Source organism: Molossus molossus, unplaced genomic scaffold (genome assembly GCF_014108415.1).
Source record: "Molossus molossus isolate mMolMol1 unplaced genomic scaffold, mMolMol1.p scaffold_m16_p_11, whole genome shotgun sequence".
In the NCBI taxonomy this organism is placed as follows: Eukaryota; Metazoa; Chordata; class Mammalia; order Chiroptera; family Molossidae; genus Molossus; species Molossus molossus.
Genome location: NW_023425346.1, coordinates 82,224,256 through 82,242,115, shown reverse-complemented (window position 1 = coordinate 82,242,115; position 17,860 = coordinate 82,224,256). Strand labels below are relative to the sequence as shown.

The 17,860-nt window shown below is 44.1% G+C and overlaps 1 long non-coding RNA gene across 1 annotated transcript in view; it reads left to right on the top strand.

The window, feature by feature from the left end:
* The window catches only part of LOC118624960, a 41,006-nt gene extending 24,391 nt beyond the window's left edge, over nt 1–16,615 (top strand). The window contains exon 3 of the long non-coding RNA XR_004958581.1: nt 15,305–16,615. This is a non-coding gene — a long non-coding RNA (uncharacterized LOC118624960). The remainder of the gene's footprint in view (nt 1–15,304) is intronic.
* The last annotated feature ends 1,245 nt before the right edge of the window (nt 16,616–17,860 follow it).

Here is a 17,860-nt window from a genome sequence, read left to right as displayed (position 1 = left end):
CACCATTTTCTCACTTGACAGTGTCTTTCTTTATGTGCTGCTCTCAAAGGCAGAGCCTGAGATACAGGTTTGTGTGCAGTGACTCGGGGAAGTGATCACAGGGAGTAGGAGGAAGGACTGGGGGACCGAAGCAGAGAAAGAGAGACAGCTAACGTAAGAACGCACTATGGTGGGACAGGGCCGTGGGTGACTGGTGCTAGATCCTGCTGGCACCTCCTGAGGGGCCTAATGAGGCGTATCTCAGAACTGTTTCCTGGGGGCCAAAGACAGCCGCACTTGAAAAAACATCAGTGTACTTTCCCCACAACAATAAAACAATGAACATATTTTCCCGTTAGTGTGTGTATGATGTACACAGTTCATAGCTGCACAGTACTTCATTAGCAGGTGAACCATATTTGTATAGTCTCCTATTAATGCACAAGTATGTTGCAGCCCTGGTTTTATGTCAGATTGCCCTTAGCATGGAAGGGTCATGGCTTTTCCTTCTCTCCCGACCCCAGCAGTGGGGAACTTTCATCCCATTTCAAGTCTTTGGCAAACTGGAAAAATACAGCAATATCTCATCTTGCCAAAACACAACTATTTTCACACTAACCTATTCAGAACAAAAATAGAAAAGAGGTAAAAATAGCTTCTACGTTGCCAAATAGATGTCAAACTGTCATGAATTCCAGATGGAACGGGCAGTCCTGTGTGCAAAGTCACTCGGGTTTTGTCTTAAATCTCACACACTTGTAAAAGAGAGCTTAATAGGAGGCTTTTTAACCTTTTTTTATTTAAACTTACTAGCTCAGTATCCTAGTTACTGTTTCCACAGCAAATGAAAAGGGGGAAGGAAGCTTTTAAAGGAAGCCAGAGGGACAAACTCGAAATCAAAATGTGACCACTGACAGCAACAGAGGAAACAAGAAACCAGAACAACAGCAGTGACAAGAAAACCCTTACAAAAGAAAAAAAAAAAAAAGAATATTGGTGTTCTATCTACTCTACGGAACAGTAAAAGAACCAAGATTCACAGCCAGAAAGAACTGTTAAAATTGCATTTAGAGTACTCTTCACAAGGCAAGAAAATGAATAATTTATTTTATGCTAGTATGTCCTCTCATGCAGTATTGACTTGGGATGATTATTCTTTTTGTGTAGTATATTTTAGAGAGACTTCCCAATAAATAGGTTTACAATGATGAAAAAAAAGTAGATTCGAAAAGCTCTGGGGAACTTCACTCTCTAAACAACTGTTTTCCATGAAGTTTTAGTCAAGACATTTTTAGGTTGGATAGCTGTAGGGGATGGTTTTTCTAGTTCCCTGCACAAGGGGGCAGTGCGGACCAGCCTTCACCTCTGATTCTGGCCAGCAGCGCTCATCTCTGCAGGGCACTTGAACAGTCACTAGCTGTCCTTCTGCAGAGACAGGTTAAGCAGAGTAGGCAAATGCTGAGATGTTTATCCATCCTCCTAGAAATTTCCCAGAAATGTTAGAGATGAGCTAGGATGGAAAGGGGCAAGAAAATAATCCTTTTTCAGGAAGAAAGGAATTTGAGAACTTATTCTGCAAAAATTCTGTAAACTAACATGTCATTCATTTTCTTGTTTAGTTTGTCTAAACAGTATTATCCTAGCTGTGGAATCAGCTAACCAGGATATTACTGTGTGTGTGTGTGTGTGTGTGTGCGTGCGCACACTTGAAATTAACTGATAGTCTTGAATAGAGAATTTTTTTTGCTTTGTTCCAGAATCTTAGAGTCTAATGTTCCAACCCTTATAATCTCTAATCTTATTGCTGTTATTAATATTACCACTTCATTTTGTCCATTCATTGTCATTTCTTCCTCTGTTCTTTGTTTGTTTGTTTGTTTTACATGCTGTGGTAGACAGAATAAGGGCCCTCAAAAGATGTGCATGTCTTAATCCCCAGAACCTGTGACTATGTCAGGTTGCAAGGGGAATTAAAGTTGCTAATCAGCTGGCTTTAAAATAAGGAAATTATCTTGGATTATCCAGTTGGCCAAATATAATCACAAGGGTCCTTACATGAGCAAGGCAGAGGCAAAAAAAAGTTAGAAACAGAGAAATGGCGTTGTAAAAAGATCTGCCATAGATGGCTCTGAAGACAAAAAGGAGTCATAAACTAAGGAATGTGTCAGCTTCTGGACGGTGGAAAAGGCAAGAAAGTGGATTCTCTCCAAGAGCCTCCAGAAAGGGATGCAGCCCGGCCAACACCGTGATTAGCCCAGAGAGACCCATGTTGAACTTCTGACTTCCAGAACTCTAGGATAATAAATTTGTGTTGTTTAAGTCACTAAATTTGTGATTGTTCGCCCTAGTTGCAGTAGGAGACTAATGCACATGCTCATAAATTACATTTAAGGCATATTTATGAAGTGTTTAGTATGCTCAACATTGTGCATGGGGAAAATATACAAAAGTAGTGTAAATGTTGTCACACCTCACAAGCACTGATATTTCAGAAGGTAAAATAGGGCTTGCTTTCTATTACATAGACCTTTACTTTTTCTTTTTTAATTCTCACCCTTGAATATTTTTCTGTTTATCTTCAGATAGAGTAGGAGGAATGGAGAGGTTGAGAGAGAGAGAGAGAGAGAGAGAGACTGGTCTCTCTCTGCATGATCCCAGCTGGGGCCGGGAACAAACCACAACTGAGGTATGTGCCCTTGACCAGAATTGAACCCACGACTCATTGGTCCACAGGCCGATGCTCTAACCGCAGAGCCAAACCGGCCAGGGCATTACACAGACCTTTAGCTAGCAATATGTGATGCGTAGGCAACTACTGATTCATCTAATCATGCACATTTATTAGTGGCTTCTCTCTGTCAGGCATTGCACATACAAAGATAAATGAGATACAAAGATGAAACAGGTGGCCTGGCTGGTTTGGCTTAGCGGTTGGAGCGTTGGCCTGAGGACCAGAGAGTCCCCGGTTCAGTTCCCGCTAGGGGCACATACCAAAAAAACCCCCAAAAACAAACAAAAAACAAAACAAAGATGAAACAGGTGCAGTTACTTAATACGACCAAGCAGAATTCTTCATCTCCACTACACCCAGTCTGCTTCTCCTGCAATCCTTTTCCAACCTCCCAATTCCTCAAACTTCAAATCTGCAAAATAGTTGGAACAAAAGGTTTCCAACCAGTGGTGTAAGTGACAGTCATCGCTGTGGTGGGTGTGAAGGGGCAGGTAAAAATACAATGCTGGGTCTGCCCCTGGAGATTCTGACTCAGCAGTCTGAAGAAGCCTTGGGCTTAGGTTTTTTGGTAAAGGCTCCCTAGGTAATTCTACACTTTGCTTTAGCTAGTAAGATAAATATAGAAAAAAAAAAAAAGCCTCAGAAGTTTCAACAAGTTAAACATTTTTGATATATAGGTGGTACCATGTTAGTTGATTACAATGGAATGCAATTATAAATTAACAAAAGAGAGCCAGCCACTCAAAATCTATGCATTTAGAAATTAGCAAACACATTCCTAAATAATTAATTTTCTTGGTAAAGGGAGTCAGAGTAAAATTGCAAAATATTCAGAAAAAGAGAAATCACAGTGAAAGTAGTACATACGAAAATTACAGAAAGTAACCAAAGTGATATTCAAGAGGAAATTTATAGCCTTACACTTTTATTAGAAAATAAGAAAGATTAAACATAAAGTATCCAGTTCAAGAAGATACAGACAGAACAACAAAAATAAATTCTAAAGAGTGGAAGAATTACGCAGGTTAAAGATAAAAATAAAATTAATGAAGCAAAATCACCTCCGTGGAATTAACAAAACCAAAAATTTGTTCTTTGAAAAAGATGAATAACACAAATATGGTTGTGATAAATATATAGTAGTGTTAATTAGTGGTAAGAATAGTATTGCCCACCAGCTGTTCAGGTGCTTGCTTACATTTCCAGGCTCTCTTAGCCATGAGTCTGATGCCGGCTGCTGAACTGGAGGCAGAGTGACGTGCCGTTCCTGACCCAAAGCCTTTAAGTGCCTGTGGGTGATTCTCCAGCTCCCCCGTCCCTCTCCTTCTCTGCTGCTGTGAGCTTGCAAGCTTTGTCCTGTGATAGTGAAGCCATTCAATGGTGCAGCCTGGATTCCTCAGTCCCCCAACTCTTTTCTTATTTCTAACTCCTATAGACTATTGTGATTTATCATAATTAACTCATTACAGCATATTTCCATCAAAATGAGAAAATGAAAATAATACACAACCAACAGGTCTCTGCATTAAACTACCTGTCACTGAACTTGACCTGATTTTGATGCTAATTCCCATGTACAGAGTGCAGTAGAGAAAGCCATATCTTAACATTTATTGAAACACGAGTTCTGAATTATTTGGCCGGGACTGTTTTAAAGTGTTGGTCATATTTCTGAAATGTACAGAATATTGAATCATGACATGGTTTGATTCATGGAGTCAGCTTGTCTGAGTTTAAATCCCAGTTTCACCACCTACTGTGGTGACCTTTGCATTATTTAGCCTCTTGGAGCCTCAGTTTCCCATTCTGTAAAATGGGAGTAACAGTTCTTACCAGCTCAGTGGGTTGTGGTGGGGATGAAAAGGGTAGTCTTTACATTGCTCACTGTGTTCTGAGTGGCGATGCTGCTGCTCCTGGCGCACAGGTTTGAGTGGTCCAGCTGCACAGAGCAGCACCGATGAGCTCCCTCCTCTTCCGCCACGCGCGTCCTCGAGCAGCGTACCTTCTCTCACTTTTAGTTTTGTGAATGAGGGTCATTATAACGATCTGGTGGACTTGTTGGGAAGATGGAATAAAATAAAGTATTACAAATAGTGTTTAGTACAGAGATGTGTACACAAGGCACTCAATAAGTGATAGCTATTATTATGAAAACCAATAATTCTGTGTAGCAAAAATATAATCCAAAATAATATTTTCTGTTACCGTGTTCTTCCACTCCTTCCTGTGGCCATAAATAGTCCTGTTATTATTTTCTGAACTACAGGCCAACTTCTGATACCAAGAATTCTAATACATTTTCTAGTATGTTTGTTTTGTATTTTTTAGTATCTAGATTTCATAGGGCGAAAACTTGAAAATCTTTTTGTTGCCGTTATACAGATTTGCCTTGCCCATGTTGGATTTAACTCAGCAGCTACATTTTTGCCTTTCCTCTTTTTTCCTCCTTTCTTCCTTTCTTCTCATCCTTATTCCTTTGCTTCCTTCCTCTTTTCCTTCTTTATATTCAGGATACCTCCAAAATATTCCATGAAGCCCCCCTAGCATGAAGGACTAGATCTGTTTTCTGGAAGAGCAGCTCTGGGGGTGCAGTCAAAGCTGGCACTGACCTTCCAGCTTCCACGTGCCGTCTGATGATCTACTCTGCCACACAGAGGGCACCACAGCTCCAAGGATCGCTTTCACGCTCATTTCTGCCTAAACCCTATGTTCTCCCAGTGCACTGAAGATTAATTTCAGCTCGCAAATATTTGATCATTTTTAACCCAGGCTTTTTTGCTGATGCCACTGTAAACTAACTAGCTCCACATTTTCTATTGCTTACTAATTTCAGGTCTTTAAAGAAAATGCCAAACAGTCAAAACCCAATCTAGTCCTGCAAAATACCTCAATAATACAAAATGGAATTCTTGCTTTAGGGTCAAGTCCTGGCCACCCCGGAAATTGTTTCAGACAAAGACAACAATTTCTCCCTTGGATTCTAAGACTGTATCCGTTTGTTTGTTTGGCATCAAGCTGCAGGGGAAATTGAGTTATTTAGATTGTCTCAAACAAAGAAAATTGTCACTTTCTGAAAATGTTAGAGCACATGTTAGGACTTAAGTACATTATTAATATTTTATTTCAGAGAAGAAGAAGTACCAGTAATATTGATGCTGGTGTTAATATTAACAGCTATTGTGTGGGGCTTATTATTGTGAAGTTTGGGGAGCCAGGGAGAGATTCCCTTCTTCAAGGCATATTTGCTGAGGCTCTTGGAAGAACAAAGGTGGGAGAAGGGCGTATCATGAGCTTGTAGTGGGGATAGATTTGTGGTCAGCATCCTTGGCTCTTCTGGGGAGTAGGAACACCATTGTGCATATTCATTTTTAGGGGACAGGATGGCATCATGGTTAAGAACACAGGTTTTGGAGTCAGGCATAGCTGGCTTCAAGAGCCAGCTCCATCACTTGTTAGTTGCAAGACCTTAATTACTTAACTTGACCAAGCCTTGGTTTCTTCACCTGTTAGATTGGGACGGTGATGGTACCTTTCCTTTAGGGTTGTTGTGAGGAGCGAGTGAGAGAGTGCATGGAAAACATTCAGCACACCGTCGGGCACATGATAAACTCAGTACATGTTTAGTATTGTTATGGCTGTTTTAACATCACTATTATTATTACAGTCTATAATTTAGTAATTTAGTCTAGTTGAAGAATAAGGGTGTTTTCACTCTTCCAATCAGTCATGTGATCCTTGACTTCAGCCCCTGGCTTTAAAATGAGAAGCCATTATTTCTTACATGTTTTTTATGTTTGTTTGACTATAAGGAGGATAAGTCATCCTCTTCCTTTTTTTCCTTACTCTTGTTCTTGTCCATTTAAATCCAGTAAAATGTCTTGCCTAATGTAGTTTTCACTGTAAGCCATAGAGACGGCAGAAAAAAGAGGTTGCTCACTCCTGCCATTTGAAATATGGATTTGGACACAGTGGAGTCCTGCTGGATGAGAGAGTTCTAGAACTCTACTGCTCAGGTTTGGAGGACTCGGCGCTCTCGGTCTCACTAGGGGCAGAGCCTGGGGAGTCTGATGGGGCTGTTTTGGGTCTGGTGCTCGGGGACTCCCCGTGTATTTTGTGACCTTCCTGGAGGCCTCTTCCTCCGGACAGTCACATGCTGGGATATGAGAGGAGCGCCATCTCAGCCCCTCCCTGGCCCTTGGCCGCTGCCTGGAAGCTGGGAGAAGTGAATGTCAGCCTCTGGCTGACACTGAGAGGTGGAAGGAAATGGGAGCCTGACGGCAGACTCGGGCAAGGTCAGTACCAAAGCTGCAGGGATCAAGTCACTGTGTGCTCCGGATCTTTCTGGCCTCAGTGATCTGTGATTGCTTCATCACTTCAGTCTATTGTTGTGAAGATATATTTTTTGCCTACAGAGTGCTTTCACATTGAGTAAAAAAACTGTCTTCCTCCCTGTGTCTTTCCGTGACTCTCACGAGACTATCACACTCACAACACTCTGACACTTGTGGTCACTGGATGTGTGGGTCCCCTCCCCTGCACAGGGGAAACAGGTTCTATAATTCAACTCAATTCTGACACCATCTATCTGAAGATGATGTCAGATCCCACAGGTAGGTTATGGGCTTCGTCCCATGAGACCACCTCCCACTTCACAAGTAGTAGGTCCCCAGGTTACCCACAACTTCTGTCTGACTTGGCTATAAATTGGAGGTTTCCACCACCCTTTGCTCGGGTTCGATTAATTTGCTAGAGTGGCTCACAGAACTCAAGGAAACACCTTTACCAGTTTATTAAAGGATATGACAAAGGATACAGATGATGAGTCAGATGAAGAGGCGCAGAGGGTGAGTCTGAGAGGGTCCCAAGCGCAGACGTTGGGGTGCCTCACGTTCCTGGTGAACATGGGCGTGTTCACCAACCTGAAAGCTCTCCAAACCTTGTACTACCGGGACTTTGGAGGCCTCATCACATACGCATAGTCCACGGTTAACTCCGTCTCCAGCTTCCTCCCTTCTCAAGAGAATGGGGCACAGCTGAAGAGTCCAGCTAATCTAATCATGGACCGGTCCTTTGGTGACCAGCCCCTCCAGGAACCCACTCAGAGTTGCCTCATTGGACCAAAAGCCACTCCCGTCACCCAGGAGATTGCAAGGGTTCCAGGGGCTCTGTGCCAGTAACTGGGGGTAGAGACCAATGTATTTTCTGTTACCTCACACTCATGCACTGACTTCTATGGTCCTCAAAATAGTTTTTGTGAGGCAGGTATGGGGGGTCTTATCCCTGTTTTTCAGAGAAGAACACAGAAGCTTTCTTTTTAATAGGTGGCAGTGTAGCTCCTGTCTCCTGGTCCTACTGTTTAGAATGCTTAATGGGCTGGACTTATTGCTAGGTAGGGACCTGAGGTATGATGTGAGGCCCACTGGGACAATCTCCAGGCACCAAATTACGTGTACTTCTCTGCATGATTTTCTGAAATGCCATCATTTTGAATCAATTATACATTTGATTTGGCCAGTACCTCTCCAAGCCCTCTTTAACAAAATGCAAAGACTCCCTGGTAGGGGTAGGTAAATCATAAATAGTAAATCAGTTTGCCACATTAATTTCTCTCTTGACAGCCAGCAGAGGCCAGAGCAGTTAGAGACATTGATGGCAGATGGAGAGAGGGAGCCTCAGGAGTTTGAAGCATTATCTGAGCATTACAGGCCTAGGAGGATGCGTTGGTTTTCTGTTGCTGTATAAGCAATAACCGCAACCTTAGTAGCATCAAACACACACTCTGAGCTCACAGTCTCTGTAGTTCAGGAGACTGGGCATGGCTTAGCTGGGTCACCTGCTCAAGGTCTTAGAAAGCTGCCATGAAAATGCTGCTGGGCTGCATTCTGTTTTGGAGCTTGGGATCTTCTTCCAAGCTCACATGGTTGTTGGCAGGACTCAGTTCCTTGTGGTTATAGGACTGAAGCCCTCGGCTCCCAGCGGCCATGTGCCGTTTCCTGCCACATGGCTCTCTCCACAGGCAGTCACATCACAGCAATGTGCTTCTTCAAGACCAGCCACAGATTTTCTTTCTCGGGTCTGTAAGATGCAGTGTTGTATAGCATAATGTAACCACGGGAGTGACATTCAGAGATTTCTCCTGGAAATCTACATCTTTCAGCGAAGCTGGCCCACTTCTTACTGGGAAAGGGCTGGCGGGAGCTGAGGAGCAGCAGTAGCTGAGTAGCTTGGACAGGGAAGGGTTCCTTCGTTTCCCAGAGTCCCTGCTGCCACGGAGGCTGCATATGCCCCGCCACCCCTGCTGCTTAAGCCATTTACTGTGCCCTTCTGGCTATCATGGCTCTTTGAGTTGCGACCCAGGATTGCATTCTTGAAGAGATTGAGAAATGGAATAGGAGGCTGTGGTTGCAGATAGGAGGTAGGGCTGAGGCAAACATGGCCCCAGACCCTCTCATCTGTCTAATTATAACACAAAAGAAGACGAGATTGACTAGATCTGGGCTCTGCACCTGGCTCACACTCACCTGCGTTGATTCAAACCTATAATTTGATCTCTCAGAGCCTCAGTTTTCTCATCTGGAAAGCCTCTCTTCCCCCAGATTTTCTGATTCAAATAGGTTGGGGTCAGAGCCTAGGAATCTGGAATTTTGACAAGTACCCAAGGTGACTCCTTTTTTGTTTCTTTATTGATTTTAGAAAGAGAGTAAGGGAGAGGGAGAGAGAGATGGAAACATTGATGAGAGAGAACATCGATTGGCCGCCTCCTGCATGCCCCCCACTGGGGATTTGGCCCATAACCCAGGCATGTGCCCTGACTGGGAATCCAACTGGTGACCTCCTGGTGCATGGGTCGATGCTCAACTACTGAGCCACACTGGCCAGGCCCAAGGTGACTCTTAATGGCAATTTTGGATGATGAGTCCTTTCACAACTGGACATTAGCCAGCAGCTATGGGCTCAGGAAATAAGAGCCAGTTCTTGGGGCATTGACGATTCGGGCTCATCTAAGCATGCTAGAGTTCAGGGAAGTAATTCAGTTCCAGAAGAAATATTCTAAGGCAGAAAATAGTAGGAAGGTTAAGAAGAATCTGGGAAACTGAGTCAGAAGCCAAACCATATAGACTGGGCCACCGTGGCAGAATAGGGGAAGTATGTATCTAGTATTCCTGGGTTCCCCCATCCTCCCACCTACTTCCCAGCCCCCAGAAGCTGGATTCCTATGGTTTGTAAGCTGCTGATGGGGCAGAGCTACCCAGTCCAGTACAAAGCAGGGGCTTGGTAAGTGTTGGCTGAATAAGTGAATAAAAGTAAACATTTGTTCGTCTGGTGCTTGGTGCCATATAAAAAAATTTTTTTTCTTTATTGATTTTAGAGAGAGGAAGGGAGAAGGAGAGAGAGATAGAAACATTGATGAGAGAGAACAATGATTGGCTACCTCCTGCATGCCCCCCATTGGGGATTGGGCTCACAACTCAGGCATGTGCCCTGACTAGGAATCGAACCGGCGACCTCTTGGTGCATGGGTTGGTGCTCACTGAGCCCCACCCAGCTGGGCTTGGTGCCATTTGCACCTCTCTGCACCTCTCTGAGCACATGGAGAATTCTCCTCTGTCTCAGCACTCTACTGAACTGAGTGCACTCTGCAGAGATATAGTTAATGAGGGACCCAATTTAGAGAAAATCTTTTATTTCGAGCCAAAAGAAAATTAACTGCCTCCTATGTACTGGTTTAAAATGCAAAGCTACCACTTTTATTAAAAAAAGAAATTCTTTGGTTTTTGAATTTCAAATTCTGGAATACATTTTCCCCACCAAGGGAAATTTCTAGTAAGCTCTCGTTGTGTAAATCCTCACTGTAGGTAAACTTGGATTTTATCATTACGCTATCAAGTTTGAACATGGAAGAGAATGTTAAGTAGTCCAATACAAGTGCTAATTATTATAAAGCTTCGCGGTTGAAGAAAGCTAGAAAACAAAGGGAAATGAAGCACAGAAGGACGCACACGCTTTATGAAGTCCTGCTTAGGGTAAGACTTTGCTTCCTCTAAAATAGAGTTTGGTCAATTGGTCATATATTTTTGGTCCTATCTCTTTTAACACACAACATTGGTTTGGTTTAATAACCCAAGAGAACCTTTAAATATTTCATAGCTGATAGTCTTGATGAGAACTTAACTCGTACCAAAGTTATTTTTTATTTATGGGCTTCTGGGGCATCCATAGTGCTCCACGAAGCACGGAAAAGACAAGTTTATGCTCTAGGCCTTCTTAGTGAGTGCTTAGCATTTAGATAGCAGTGACAGGGACAAGCATGACTGGCTTTGTGAGTTATTTGGAATCATTGCCTCCTGGTAGGAATGACATGCTGTCCTGCTTGGGGGAAAATGATTATACAGGGTTTGGTCACCAGTCACTGCACTTGGAGTAATTTTTCTAGAAGTAGAGATGAGTATTTAAGAGACTGAAGGATTGGGGAGGGTAGATGGGGAAAAGAAAGCATTTGAAATGAGGGTAACAGCATGACCAAGGCACTAAGGTGCTGTATCTGGTATATTTATGGGACATATGTGGGGGATTAGAATTAAATGAGGCTGAGTAGTATGGTAGGCCCAGATTATGAAGGGTCTGGAGAGGCAGGCCTTGGAATTCTAGCAAATGGAAATACAAAGGTTTCTATTGAAGGTTTTCGAGTGGAGGAATGCCATAATAGTAATTTTTTTATTGAAGGGTTACCATACACATGTAATGATATAAGTGCTCTTACATGCTTTGACTCACGGCAACCCTGTAACTATTTTCAGTGTAACTATTTTTTTTAGATAAAGAAATGGCACAGTAAAGTCACTGAGGTAGGATTTGAACCCAGGCTGTTCAGCTCTAGAACCAATACACTTAATCAGTCATCTGTCTGGTGGTCCAGCTATCTTCCAGCTGGTGTGGCTCTGTGTTTGAGCATCGACCCATGCACCAAGAGGTCGCCAGTTTAATTTCCGGTCAGGGCACATACAAGGTTGACTTGAAAGGGGAAAACAAACAAACCTGGTGACAAGGCTACTTAGGAGGCTATGGCAATATTCCTGGCATCTCAGAAACCATGTGCGTCCTTGCTTCCTGCCTTCCCGTCCCTTGATTTATCCATCCCTTCTGGCCCCATTGTTTTCTGCCTCCTACCTTGCTCCCCTGCAATCCATTCTCCACTCTGCAGCCAGAGGATCTTTGTAAAGAACAAGTTGGAGCATGTCACTTCTTTGATTAAACCTTCCATGTAAAATCCAAACTCAGGTTACAAGGTCCTTCCTGACTCTCCTTGTCCTCTCCAGCCCCATTTCTAGGCACCTGGGTCCTTTCACACCAGTACATGTTAACTGTTTTTACACTGTCACAGCCCACTTATTAAACCAATGTATTTGTTGAATGAAGAAAGTCAATGAGGCCCTGGCCAATTTGGCTCAGCGTTTGAGCATACACCCGCAGACCAGAGAGTCCCGGGTTCGGTTCCCGCTAGGGGCACATACCACAAAAAAAAGAAAGAAAGTCAATGAGTAGGAATGGAGATTAATAGGTGGATATGATTAATAGGCAGGTGTTTGGTTTTAACACTTCCTTTCCACCTATAGGCCTGAGGCAAAGAAACCCATTCCTGGGCTTTGGCAATCTTTTCTTCTAGAACCTGTCTAGCAAGTGTTCTCCCTCTTGGTGCTGCCCTTTGGAGGGTCAGTTTCCTGGCTTCTAGCTCTGCTGCCCAGAAGCCCTGGGTCTGGCCGTGTTCACTGCGGCCCCAGTGCCAGGAAGCCAGCCTCAGACACCCTCACTGGTCGGCAGCCTTGGGAAGAGAATTCATATCATTTCAAAGACAAAGGAGAGGATGATTCAAAGATGAGTAGACGGTTTCAAGGTGGCTGACTCAGAATGATTAAGGGACGAAATCTGGAGGAGGCAAAGGGGGAGAGCAGTGGCCAGGACGCTGAAGGGCAGCGGGACCTCCGGAGGCAGCACAGCTGGATTTCACTCCCCCACTGTCCCCAGCCTCAGCTCACCTTCCCTCGGGTGGAGCCAATCACAGCACCTTTATGAATTAAAACTGAAATATTTAAAAATACTAATTCATAGCCGAACAATAAAAACCCATTATATATTGATACATTTTCTTTTTAAAAAATTTTCTTTTCTTTATTGATTTTAGAGAGAGAGGAAGGGAGAGGGAGAGAGAGATAGAAACATTGATGAGAGAGAACATCGATTGGTCGCCTCCTGCATGCCCCCCACTGCATGTGCCCTGACCGGGAATTGAACTGGCGACCTCTTGGTGCATGGGTCGATGCTCAAACACAGAGCCACACCAGCTGGACGACACATTTTCTAATTGTAATATTCTATTGTATAAGCATATCCTAATTTGTTTCTTTTTTTGTTTTAATCCTCACCTGAGGATATTTTTCTATTCTTCAGATAGAGTGGGAGGGAGGGAGGGAGGGAAGGAGGGAGAGAGAGAAAGAGAGAGAGAGAGAGAGAGAGAGAGAGAGAGAGAGAGAGAGAGAGAGAAACATTGATGTGAGAGGGGCACATCAACTGGTTGCCTCCCGCATGACCCTAACCATGGCTGGGGATGAACTGCAACCAAGGTATGTGTTCTTGACTGGAATCGAACCTGTGACTCATTGGTCCACAGGCTGATGCTCTAACCACTGAGCAAAACCAGCCAGGGCCATAACTTATTTCTTAATTCTCCGGAGGAGTGGAATGGCTGGGTGGTAGAGTATGGACATTTTTAACTTTAAAGAGAAGTTTGATCATGTCTAATGAAATGGTTGCACCATAAAATGAAAAATAATCATTTTTTTCCCCAAAAGTATTTGGAAGAGTAGCATTGGTTTATGTTTGCTGTAGGTCTCCTTAATTGACGGCGGATGGATGAACATACAGTCTGTCGCAGATCACGCTGGGTAGCCTCCGAAAAGTGCCACTGTGCACTTGTGAGAGAATGAGAGCTAAACAGGCAGATAGTGTCTGGGTGCTATTTTGAGATAGTCGGGACCTCAGTGACCGCCTGAAGGAGTCTCAGGGATCTCCCAGGGGTCCCCAGAGCCCACTTTGAGAAGCTGTAAGATCATTTTGAGGGGGGGGGGGGAAACAAAACTTTTTCAATCTGTTAATAAAGGTCATGCCCAAAATTAGATTGCATACCACCTCCATCACGTGAACAAAAAGTAGAGTCTGACAATATCAAGTGTTTCTGAGGAGGGGAAAGCGCAGGAGCTCACCCCCTCTGCTGGCAGGAGCACACGTTGGGTCAGCCGCCTGTCCGACCTGCGGAGCGCTCCCTCACGCTCCCTCACGCTCCCTCACGCTCCCTCACGCTCCTCCCTCACGCTCCTCCCTCACGCTCCTCCCTCACGCTCCTCCCTCACGCTCCTCCCTCACGCTCCTCCCTCACGCTCCTCCCTCACGCTCCCGGCTCACCTCCCACCAGCTACCCGCACCTCAGAGAACCAGGGAACAGGGCGTGGCAGCTTCACACAATAGAACACTTCAACTAAACACCACAGTGAATAGTAACAGTAACACGATGCTACAGTAAGAATTCACGAGTGCCATGTTAATATGAACATATCTCAAAAACGCTGTTGAGCAAAAACTGAATAAAAGATGAAAGTCCAGGGCAGCATTCATGTAAAGTTTGAAAATATGCCAAACAAAACTCTGTTGCTGATGGGCACACATGGAGTGAAATTATAGAGTCATGCCTGGGATGAGAAATGCCAAACTTAGGACAGTGGTCACCCCTGAAGAGTGAGGACAGGTAATGAAATCATGGAGGAGTTTTGGGGGGGGGGGGCCTTAACTATATCTGTAATGTTTTACCTATTTATTTTTACAGTCTGAATTTAAAAATTCAGTCAAGTTCTGTTTAAACATGTATTTATCTGGGGAAGAGAATATGCAAGAAAACAAGGCCATATAAAAATTAAAACTCTCTGCAAAAAGCCCGTGGGCAGTGACTCCCAACTCCTCCACTCACACAGACAGGGTCCAGTAAGGAGCAGCGGGTTCCAACTACTCATCTGTAATAGATTCTTTGGCACTTAGCATGGATTCTCTGAATAAGACATTTAAGCACATGGCCTAAAGGCCTAGGCCGGGCTTGTCTGCTCAGCTCACAGAAACCTATTAACTTCGCAGCCTGCCTGACCAGTGGCAAGAGGTCAGCAGGGTTGAAAAGTTCGTCCCACGGAAGGTTTGTTCTGACAGAGTCAGGAACAGATCCTCCCCCTTCAGCCTTGCCCGACACTCCCTAACCTCTCTTTCCAGCTGGGTTTTGGGATGGGGACCCTCACATTTCTGAGTCAGTCTACATTGGTGGGAATAGGATCCCAGTCTGGCAGGACAGTTAGGGCTGGATGGTCTGGGAATTGGGGCCAGGAGATAAGGCGTGGAGGGCGAGCCTGCCTGCCTGAATCTCTGAATTGGAGCAACTCGATTCTTGGCCAGCATTAGAATCATCCCTCACTGATCTTTTGCTAAGGCCTGTTTTACTTCCTCCTTTCCTGCCTCATGCATTGTCTTTGACCTGAGTTTCTCTCTTCTGTTCCCCTGTAGAAAAAGGCCACAGTCCCATGGGGCCTGCCGGGCCTGCCACACAGTAGACACTTGGCCATTGTTGACTTCAGAATTCCTTCACAGGCAGGTTTAGTTAGAAGGAAGGATTTGAAGATGTGTTTATCTGTCATTTACACAAGATGGAGGCAACGTTGCCCCTGATGGAGAGATGGAGGTCATCCTTCCCGCTGTTGTCATATCTAAGTCGGTCTCCCAAAGAGCCCAGATGGCTGCGGAAGCTCTTCACCTGCTGGAGGTTTGACCTTTGAAACAGCCAACGTGTCTGAGCAGCCGTGTTGAGCCATGGGGAAGCTCTCAGACTGTGATGAGAGATCACGATGCCACTGTGGAGGACGTGGATGCAGCCACAGATGCAGGGCCACACTGGGTGGAGAGAGGAGCTGCGGAAAGATTTTTGTCGGTGGTATTAAAGAAGACGCTGGAGAACATCACCCAAGAGATTGTTCTGAACTATGGGAAATGAAGTGATTGACATCATGACTGACCGAGGCAGTGGCAAGGAGAGGCTGGCTTCTGTAACCGCTGATGACCATGACTTGCTTCTGTAACCGCTGATGACCATGACTCTGTAGACAAGATTGTCATTCAGAAATACCATCCTGTGAATGGTCACAACTGTGAAGCAAGGCAGCCCTGTCTAAGCACGAGATGGCTAGTGCTCCATCCAGCCAAGGAGGTCGACGTGGCTTGGAAACTTCGAAGGTGGTCATGGGGGAAAGCCAGTGGCCGAGGGGGCTCTGGTGGCAGCCGTGGTGGTGGTGAATTGGTGGCATCAGGGACAGCTGTAATGGATTTGGTGATGCTGGAAGCAGTTTTGAAGGTGACAGAAGCTACAATGATTTTGGCAGTTGCAACAATCAATCTTCAGATTGTGGACCCGTGAAAGGAGGAAATTTTGGAGGCAGAAGCTCTGGCCCTTATGCTGGTGGAGGCCAGTACTTTGCCAAACCATGAAACCAAGGTGGCTGTGGCGGGTCCGGCAGCAGCAGCAGCCGTGGCAGAGGCAGAGGTTTTAATTACTGCCAGCAAACAAAGCTTAGCTGGAGAGGAGAGCCAGAGACGTGACAGGGACCTCCAGGTTACAGCGGATTCGTGAGCTCCGCCAAGCTCAGTGGGAGCAGGGCCTCGCTGCTACAAAGAAGACGTTCCAGTCAACACTCATGTGGATGAACGGGCAAAATACTTGAGGACTGTATTTGTGACTAATTGTATGACAGGTTATTTTAGTCTCTGTTTTATGGAAAGTGTAAAGTATTCCGACAAAGGGCTTTAATGTATATTTTGTGTGTGTGTGAGCCCATGCTATTAAATGTAATAGTCTGATCATGACGCTGAATAAATGTCTTTAAATAAAAAAGAAACATAGGTACAATTTATTAAAAATACATTTTAAATGATAAGTTTTTAACAATAATAATAACATTTAAAAAAAGACACTACTCATCATTTCAACCCAGATGCTTTCATTTTTGGACATTCCTTTTCAGTCCTTATTCCACTGACATGTTTATGCGGCTCTAGGTGACCGGGGCATAGGCTTTTTGTCTCTCTCTCCTCACTACACACTCTCTATGCTCCTGTCCAGTCCTCATACTTACTTTTTTTCTCTTTTGGAAGCAGCTCTTTCTTTTTTTTCTTTTTTACTTTTATTGAGATATAATTGACCTATAACATTGTGTACATTTTATGTGTACAACATACTAATTTGATATAGGTAAATTGCAAAATGATTACCACAGTAAGTTTGGTTAACATCCATCACCTCAGATAGTTACAGTATTTTTCTTGTGATGAGAACTTTTAATATCCTCTTAGCAACTTTGAAACATACAACACAGTATTATTGTTAATTATAGTCACCGTTTATCTTGTAACTGGAAATTTGTACTTTTGGTTTTTTATATTCTACATGCACACACATTTTTTTAAGGCATGGCAGTAGTCTGTTGAGTGCATATTAATGGGTTAGAGAAAGTGTTCTTTGTTCTAATTCAGGGAGACCATGAAGACCTCTTGGAGGTGATTCAAGAATTAAAAGCTACAGTAGTTGTAGCATATTTACAATAGTATCTAGACCGAGTAAAGGCTGACTAAATGTTGGCTGCTATTGTTATCTATTGCTATGTCTTCACCTGTGTTCTTTTATGGAGCCCGGCCCCTTTAATGAAAGTCTGGGCCTCTCCAGTGACACCCTGCCACTCTCTCTATCCATTGAGAGACAAAGGAAAAGATAGTTGATAACTCTGGATCTCAGCAACTTTATTAACTTTACCTTCCTACTTTTGTGGAAGAGTGGCTTTCGATGAGGGGAGAGTGGGGCCAGAGCAGGAGCTCTGGACTGAGGCAATTGCAAAAGTCCTGGGGCCATTCATTCCCATTCATTTGAGCTACAACAAACATTTTTTGAGCACCACCATTTTCTTTTGAGCCATTCACTAAGCAAGCCTGCTGGGCCTGAAAATACAGATGAAAGGTGTTTTCTGCTCTCAAGTTGCTCACTGTGTAGAGAGAAAGATGTTAAATGCAGAAATAGTA